The sequence below is a fragment of the Corticium candelabrum genome, chromosome 8, assembly GCF_963422355.1.
Source record: "Corticium candelabrum chromosome 8, ooCorCand1.1, whole genome shotgun sequence".
Lineage (NCBI taxonomy): Eukaryota > Metazoa > Porifera > Homoscleromorpha > Homosclerophorida > Plakinidae > Corticium > Corticium candelabrum.
This window is the reverse complement of record NC_085092.1, coordinates 5,174,796-5,183,039: the sequence shown is the minus strand read 5'-3', so window position 1 is coordinate 5,183,039 and position 8,244 is coordinate 5,174,796. Positions and strand designations below refer to the sequence as shown.

General features: G+C 47.0%; 1 pseudogene; it reads right to left on the bottom strand.

Annotated features, from left to right (window-relative positions):
• Nucleotides 1-12: 12 nt before the first annotated feature.
• On the bottom strand, nt 13-6,108 carry LOC134182913 (trifunctional enzyme subunit beta, mitochondrial-like; annotated as a pseudogene).
• Between the last annotated feature and the right edge of the window lie 2,136 nt (nt 6,109-8,244).

Sequence of the window (8,244 nt, the reverse complement as noted above, 5' to 3'; positions counted from 1 at the left end):
TAAAGTTCATCATCAATAACGTTCAACCAACATGGCGTGTCCCTGCAACAAAGTCATCATACAAAATAAAGTCGTGACTCTCTGTGAAATCTCTTAGATGCTTACGTGTCCTCCAGCAGCACAAGCAGCGACGAGTGCTAACTTGCCGTCTTCTTTTCGTAGTCGATGAGCTGCTGTTCTCACCAAACGAACGCCGGTGGCTCCGAACGGATGTCCAATAGACAGAGACCCGCCGCAGAGATTCATCTTTTCAACAGGCAACAACCCGAGCTAAGCCCCAATAAAAGACAACCAATTAATAATATAAAATAATTACAAAATATATTAATTAATTGTAAATAAATATTAAATATAGTAATTCCATATATCTAAATAAATTAGTTGACGCTACCTTTTTTCTAGAGATGTGAGTCTGACAAACCATTCGGAGTCCATGGCCTTTATGTTAGCTAAGAGCTGGCCCTAAACAAATATGTTGTGAAAGTGTGAGTGTGTGACACGTGTGAGAGATCGGCGTGAGTGCTCAGTGCAAATGCTTCGTGATATTCGAACACGTCGATGTCGTTCAACGTTAGCTTTTTCTTGTCAAGCAGCTTGAGAGTGGCATATGCCGGGCTGTTGGATATTACGCAGTCGAATTGAAAGTTTGAAGTTACGTACAATGTGCAGATTACCCGAGTAATAATTGATCTTTGGGATCTTGTGCAACAAACACAAAGTCTCTGGTTGATGGGCATCAATTAGCAACTCAAAAGTTGTTGAAAATGTTTCACAAAAAATTGAAACTGACACATGAACATGCAGGCAGACTGACTGACAGACTGATAGACAAACAAACAGACAAACACACAAACAAATATATAAACAAATGTAACGGTATAATACAGTATGTACGGTACAACCACGAAGTCGTCTGAGCACCCGACTCTACTCGCTACGCATGCGTATCTCTACAATACTGATTAGTACATTGTCATTTCGCTACACTGCCTCCCTCCAAGTAGTAACTCGTCTCGAGTTTACTTAGACAATTTAGGTCAGTCTTTTGCCCAGAATGGTAGACGGCGTTTTCGAGGAACCTCTGCCTTTCCCTTGTTGACTCAGTTGAAGGTCTGCAGTCAGTGTTCGTTGTCAGCAATCCGTGAGGTGTTGCGGCAGGAATGTTGGTGTCACTCGACGTCGGTCTGCTAGTAACCGGTGTCTCCATAGTCTCCTTCCCTGATTTCCAAGTGTGTCAGAGGAGGGGCTATCTGGTGGTCTGTTTTGGTCGGCGGTGTTGATGTTGATCTCCTATTTCTTTCCTCGCTAGACGGCCACCAATCACCAGGGTCGTCAGCGTAGAGTTACATCGTTACTATACGTTCCTTGTCGATAATAATAATAATAATAATAATAATAATAATAATATGTCACCGCCGTGGCTTAGTGGTTAGCGACAATGGCTACCACTCCATGGTTTGGGGGTTCAAACCCCAGTGACGACAGTAAATTGTGAAACTTGTCTGTCTTTCTTTCTCATGTTTCTCTAGCTTTATCCATGAGACTATGACTCGTTTCAGTCGTTGGGGAGTTTCTGTGGTCTGGCGAACGGTCCGTTGACGATGACGTCCAGTGCTTTCCTGGTGGTCGTTGATATCCACTAGGCGTGCTGTATCGAGTACGCGGTCACCGTAATGCCTGCAATCTATATCGAATTGGTTAGTCATGTACCCCGCTGGGCTCACCTGCCGGGTTGGTGGGCGCCCAGATGGGGGTAAAGACCCCACTTGCCCATTATGGAGGGGCATAACGACAGGAATAGTTCTGGGCGATATCTCTTAACTTCTGGAAGTCTGACTGAATCAGAGTTGGAGGAGATTAAACGCGAGGCCGCACAGGATGGAAAGCCCGTCTCAGGTTTGTTATCTGTTACGACTGATGTTTGTCCTGGTGTGGATGTAGTTTCTGCTCTATCATATCTATATAGCTCAGTTGTCACGCCTTTGCTTGACAATGTGTCACCTTGCATGGCTTCAGTCAGGTGCACGTGGTGGGAAACCTGTCGTGTCAATGATGCAAGAGGATCATGAGTTTGCTAATCACTTGGAAGATGGCTCCCTTGTTCAGTCAGTCACTGTTCTCTCTAAGGACTGCTCCGTAGAGGACACTTTGGTGGTGATATCCTATCCGTAGAGGACACTTTGGATTCAGTTCAGTGCAGTGCTGTCAGGGAATCACCATCCCCTTGTGACTCTGTGAGCTCTAGTATAGCTTCTCGGCTAGAAAGGATGGAAACTCCTTCATCTCAACTCAGTCCAGACTGCTGCCAAACGGAGGATGGTCTTTCGCTTGATTGTGATGCTGCTGTGGACCCTGTACTTCGTCGAGAGTTTGTTGAGGAGTTGCAGAAAGTCAGGCAAATTCCTATCTGTGAGAGACAATGCCTTCCAAGGATCTTTGTGAACATTGGAACCCTGAAGCTTATTGGTGATCTTAACACGATCATCAGTTCGTTGAAGGATGAACCAGATATGAGTGAAATCTGGTATACTCTGCTGCTTCGCTAGTGTCCAAAAGGCGGAGCTTAAAGACGACGAAGTCAACCAATTCTCAAACACCGACATGGAGACGAAGGCTGGATATGAAGATTCTCACACTTCGACGTGCGATCTCACTGTTGCTGGAGGTTAGAAAGGGTTCATCGGGCATTCGTATGTTACATGAACTCCGACGTCTTCGGCATCGGTTGGGCATTTCCTGTTCGGAGAGTTGTGAGGTCTCCATCAATCGATTGAAAATGGAACTTAAGTCCAAGGTCGAGCGGACCAGGAGGCTGGAGAAGAATCGTAAGAGACTTCGCCAGAATGGTTTGTTTCAACGAGATGCTGGACGGTTTTACAGAGAGCTGGATAAGCAGACTATCCAGGTCACTTCCCCGCCATCCGAGTCTGAGATCGAACAGTATTGGGGTGGTATCCTAGAAACTGAGGTACATCACAATGAGTCTGCCTTCTGGCTGAGACGTCAAACCGATGGCGAGACGCACCGGAAAGATGAGCAGCAGTGGTTACCTATCTCATACAATGAGGTCACATCGTGTCTCAAAAGGATGGGGAACTGGAAGTCTCCTGGTCCAGACAAGGTTTATGGTTTCTGGGTCAAGCGTATCACGTGTCTTCACACTGATCTGACTCGTAACTACAACCTGCTGGTTCAGAATCCAGACTCTGTACCCGACTGGTTGTCTCAAGGAATAACTACTCTGATTCCTAAGAATGACAAGACTGACCAGGCCAAAAATTACCGGCCTATCACGTGTCTGTCTGTCTTCTATAAGACCCTCACCTCAGTCATCAGGCAGAGGATTGCAGGGCATTTGGATCAGAGAATCCTCATGGCTCCGGAGCAGAAGGGTTGTCGACAGGGATATTTTGGTGCAAAGGATCAGCTGTTGATCAACAGGCTGCTTACCGAAGACTGTAGGACCAGGCACAAAAGCTTGAGCATGTCTTGGGTGGACTACCAGAAAGCCTATGACAGCGTGCCACACAGTTGGTTGCTCCAATGCCTTCAGCTGCATAAGATCAGTCCAGTCTTGTGCGGGTTCCTGTCACGTGTGATGAAGAGTTGGAGGACATCGATGGTGCTTTCTTGCGGGAATAGTACTATCAAGACAAGGCTTATGCAGATCAGGAGGGGTATTTCCCAAGGTGACTCACTTTCTCCACTTCTCTTCTGTATGGCTCTCAATCCTCTGAGCAAGGAGCTGAACAGAACTGGTTACGGCTACCGGATGACCACTGGGCATGGTGAGACTGCCAAATGTCAGCTTATCAGTCATCTACTTTACATGGATGATCTGAAGCTGTATGGCAGAAACTCTGATCAGTTGGACGGGTTGTTGCACACAGTTCGTACCTTCTCTGATGACATCCAGATGAAGTTTGGTCTGGACAAATGTGCTGTTGCACACTTTGTCAACGGCAGGCTATCTGGACACAACTCTGGAGTGACGGTAGGAAAAACGGACACCATCAACTGTCTGGAACCGGGTCAAGTCTACAAGTACTTGGGTGTAGATGACAGTAACGGTATTCAGCACAGCATGATGCGGCAGAGACTCCGTCGTGAGTACTTGCGCAGAGTGAAGGTGGTTCTCTGGACTGAGTTGTATGGTCGGAACAAGATTCTAGCCATCAATAGGTTTGCACTACCGGTTCTCACTTACGGTTTTGGCGTCATTCATTGGGGGTGCACGGACCTGCAGCAGCTCGATCGACGGACCAGAAAGCTCCTCTCTATGCACGGTGTCCACCATCCTGCTGCAGACGTTGACCGACTGTACGCTCCTTGCAGTGATGGGGGTAGGGGGTTACAACAGATTGAGTCGACATATCAATCTTGTATTGTGAGGCTGAACTGTTATCTTGCTGACAGTTCTGATCCTTTCATGCAGATGATACGGGAGTGTGACTCTTGAAAATCTTCACACTCGATCAAGCGCATGGCTTGTCGGTTTACTGCACAGCTGCGAAGGAGTCTTGCTTCGAACAACAGGTCGCAGAGCTTACACAGGAATGCATCCATCTCGGTTGAAGGTGGCTTCGAGCAAGCACCTGAAACAGATGCAAGACATTACCGTACGTGTTGCAGTTCTCTTCGTGTGCGGTCCTGGAGCGGGAAGCCTATGCACGGGCAGTATCGTCGTCTCACTGAGCAACCGCCTGTGGACATGAAAGAGACCTACGGATGGCTAAAGGCAGCGAATCTTCCTGCTGCAACTGAGGGACTGGTTGTTGCTGCTCAAGACCAAGCTCTTCGGACTCGGTACTATGAGCGCAAGATTCTACATCGTGATGTCAGTCCTACTTGCCGCATGTGCAGTGTAGGTCTGGAAACAGTCGACCACATTGTGGCAGGCTGTAGTGCTTTGACACCGACGGACTACACTGATCGACACAATCAGGTGGCATCCATCATTCACTGGGATGTTTGTCGCCATGTTGGGGTTCCAGTGGAGAGCAGATGGTACCGGCATCATCCTGATAGGCTTGTGGAGACGGATGACATTACTATGATGTGGGATACCACCATCCCCACTGCCAGGAAGATCAAAGCCAATCGTCCAGACATCTGTCTCAGAAATAGGAAGACAAACACTTGTCTTCTTATTGATATCAGCTGTCCTGCTGATGGCAACATTGGCAAGAAACATGCTGAGAAGTTGGCGAAGTACAGCGACTTGCGAGTGGAGATAAGCCGCATGTGGCATTGTCGAACACTGGTGGTTCCGGTGGTCTTGGGAGCTTTGGGCACAGTGCACGCAGGTATTGCACGGTGACTGGACATTATTCCAAGTCATCACAATCTGCAGCACTTACAGAAAACAGTGCTTCTGGGATCTACTCGGATCCTTCGTAAAGTCATGTCTTCTTTCTAGACAGCCGTGATGGTCTAAGTACTTCTGAAGCAGGGTTTGCTTCCGGTACTTGTAATAGACTTTACAAACCAGACTGATTTGGTTGAGCACGACAATAATAATAATAATAATAATAATAATATATTTCAATTCGCATCCAGATAGGACACAGAACTCTCTGGAGTAACAACAAACAAGAAACCACACAGACAATTTAGTAACAGACATTATAACTAGACAAGCAGCAGCACAATTATGTATCAATATATCTTTGTAACGAGTACTAAAAATGTTCATCTCCTCATTAATACCACGACCTAACATGCTATGTCTGTACACATGCCAGGACATCGAACCAACTAATCTGTTCTGTGACTCCGTGGCTCTCTTCATAAAACGCAACTGTAAGTGTTTCATCTTGACATCCGCTTCTTTGAATTCGGTGAGCCTTTGACAAAGCGAGTCTCTCTGTGACATTCCTAATCCTCTTCTGACCCTCTTTCGATATGCCTTGTTTACTGCCTTAGTTACTGACGACCTGCTAAAATTCCATAATTCAGGACAGGAAATAATGCCTTCTCCACGATATTCATCCATACTCTATCGTTCATGCAAACTCCTCCCAACCGTGACACAACTAAATTGACCGCTCCATAAAAGCGTCTGACCCTTCTTTCAACAGCAGCTTGATCCCCACAGCCTCTGTCCATGATCACACCCAATTTCTGACTTGGATGTCAATATACTTCCGTTTAACCATAATTCTGGGCAATCAAGGCCGTTTTTGACGTCTGTCGGTCATCCGTGGTGTCACACTCCGACTTCTGGGCGACAGCTTTGTTGGTGTGTTGTTTGTGTCTTTCGTGGCTTGCGTTGAACATAACTCTAGACGGTCAAAATAAACGACCTACCGTTTTCTTCCGCTTACCGACTGGATCCTATATGTCACATCAGACAAAAGCTTGACTACCGCGTATGGTCCATGCCACTGTTTATGTAGCTTGGACGTTTGTCCCCACTTGACATGGGGCACGTGTAACCACACTTTGTCTCTGTTGTGGCACGTAACCACAGAAGTAATTAGATAGTACGTAGTTGTGTCTATAAATAGTTGCCAGTGGACCCTCCCCTTTTCTAGAACTTCACGTTCGTCGCATTTAAGTAAATAATTAGCAGTCATCTCTGTATAGTCATTCATTCAGTGCGATTAGCCGGTACCAGTTGGATATAGCTACCTGTTGGGTATAGCTAACATATTGTGTCTGTGTGTGTGTGTGTGTGTGTGTGTGTGTGTGTGTGTGTGTGTGTGTGTGTGTGTGTGTGTGTGTGTGTGTGTGTGTGTGTGTGTGTTCCGAATCAACCGTGTGAATCGGGTCTCGCTCGTGAATCGGGTCTCGCTCGTGAATCGGGTCTCGCTCGTAAATCGGGTCTCGCTCGTGAATCGGGTCTCGCTCGTAAATCGGGTCTCGCTCGTGCACCTACGGCTGTACCCGCGCGCTTCTGACGGATCTCCTTAATAACGAACACAACAGTCTCCAACTCTGTACGGGGACATATGCACCCGTTTGTCATAGTGAATCTTCTGTCTTCGTTGCGTCGTCTGTCTTACTGTCTCGTATGCTGCCTGCAGTTTCGTCCGTAGCTGTGAGGCGTAGATACTCAGAGCAGGAGCGCAGATTGTCAGGAGAACATCCAAACGTGAGGTCGACTTGAAGTGTAATCTCCCTGCCGGTGAGCGAAAACTGAGGTGTGTATCCTGTAGTTTCTTGGACACTCGATCTGTATGCGGGCATTACATGTTGTAAGTGAAGGTCCCAATCCGCCTGGTCGTTGTTGACTTAGGTACTCAACGTGGCTTGCAGGGTGCGGTTGAATCTCTCGATGAACCCGTCTCACTGAGGGTGGTATGCGGTAGTCCGGGTCTTCTTTATCCCTAAAAGAGCACACAGTTCCTTGAACAACGCAGACTCAAATTCTTACCTTGGTCAATGTGTATAGAAGTCGGCGCGCCAAATCTGCATTTGAATTTATGAAACACTGTGATTGCTTTTTGGTTAGGGATTGCAAATGCTTCTATCCACTTGGAAAAGTAATCGTCAAATGACAATAACCAAAATATACCGGTTTTCTCGGGCTGTTGTTGGTAGCGGTCCCATAATATCGAGTGCCACCCATCAATAGAGTATCCGCAACGGCTCGTACAGAGCGGGTCCCTTGGTGTGGTAACTGGTGATTTCTTTGAACGCACTGGATCCAGCAACAGCACCATTCTTCTACGTCACGACGTAAGCCTGACTAGTAGAACCGCTGACGCACTCGTTGTAAAGTTATCCTCTGCTTTAAGAGGCCCGCCGTAACAGCGTCGTGACAAAAATTAGGGATTTCATTCTTTATGCTTTGCTGCACCACTATACTTGTAGACGTACGTCACCATCGTGGAGCTCCCATTGTCGATACGAAATTTTATCTCGTACAGTTAGCCGCTCCCATTGCTCCCAGATGATGCGAATGTTTGGGGTTAGCCTAACTATGTCTATTAACTCCGGACGCTTTCCCAAGGCAACTCATTCTATTACCAGTTTAGTTCCAGCAGCTGTCGCTAGGCTCTCCTGTAGTTGTTTTCTATAGTCTCGGTCCATCCAACCTTTCCGGAAATCTGTTGTGTTGCAATCTTGTCTACAACGGCACCGGCCAGCAGTAGTGATAGTCATCATGGCAAAGGCTGGCGCTGACGGAATGCGAGAGAGCTCGTTTGCGTTGTTGTGCTGTTATTAAGGTCGATCTGTGGTGGACTTCTATATCATACTCTTCCAGGAGCTCTAGCCATCTCGCAACCTGTCCTTCAA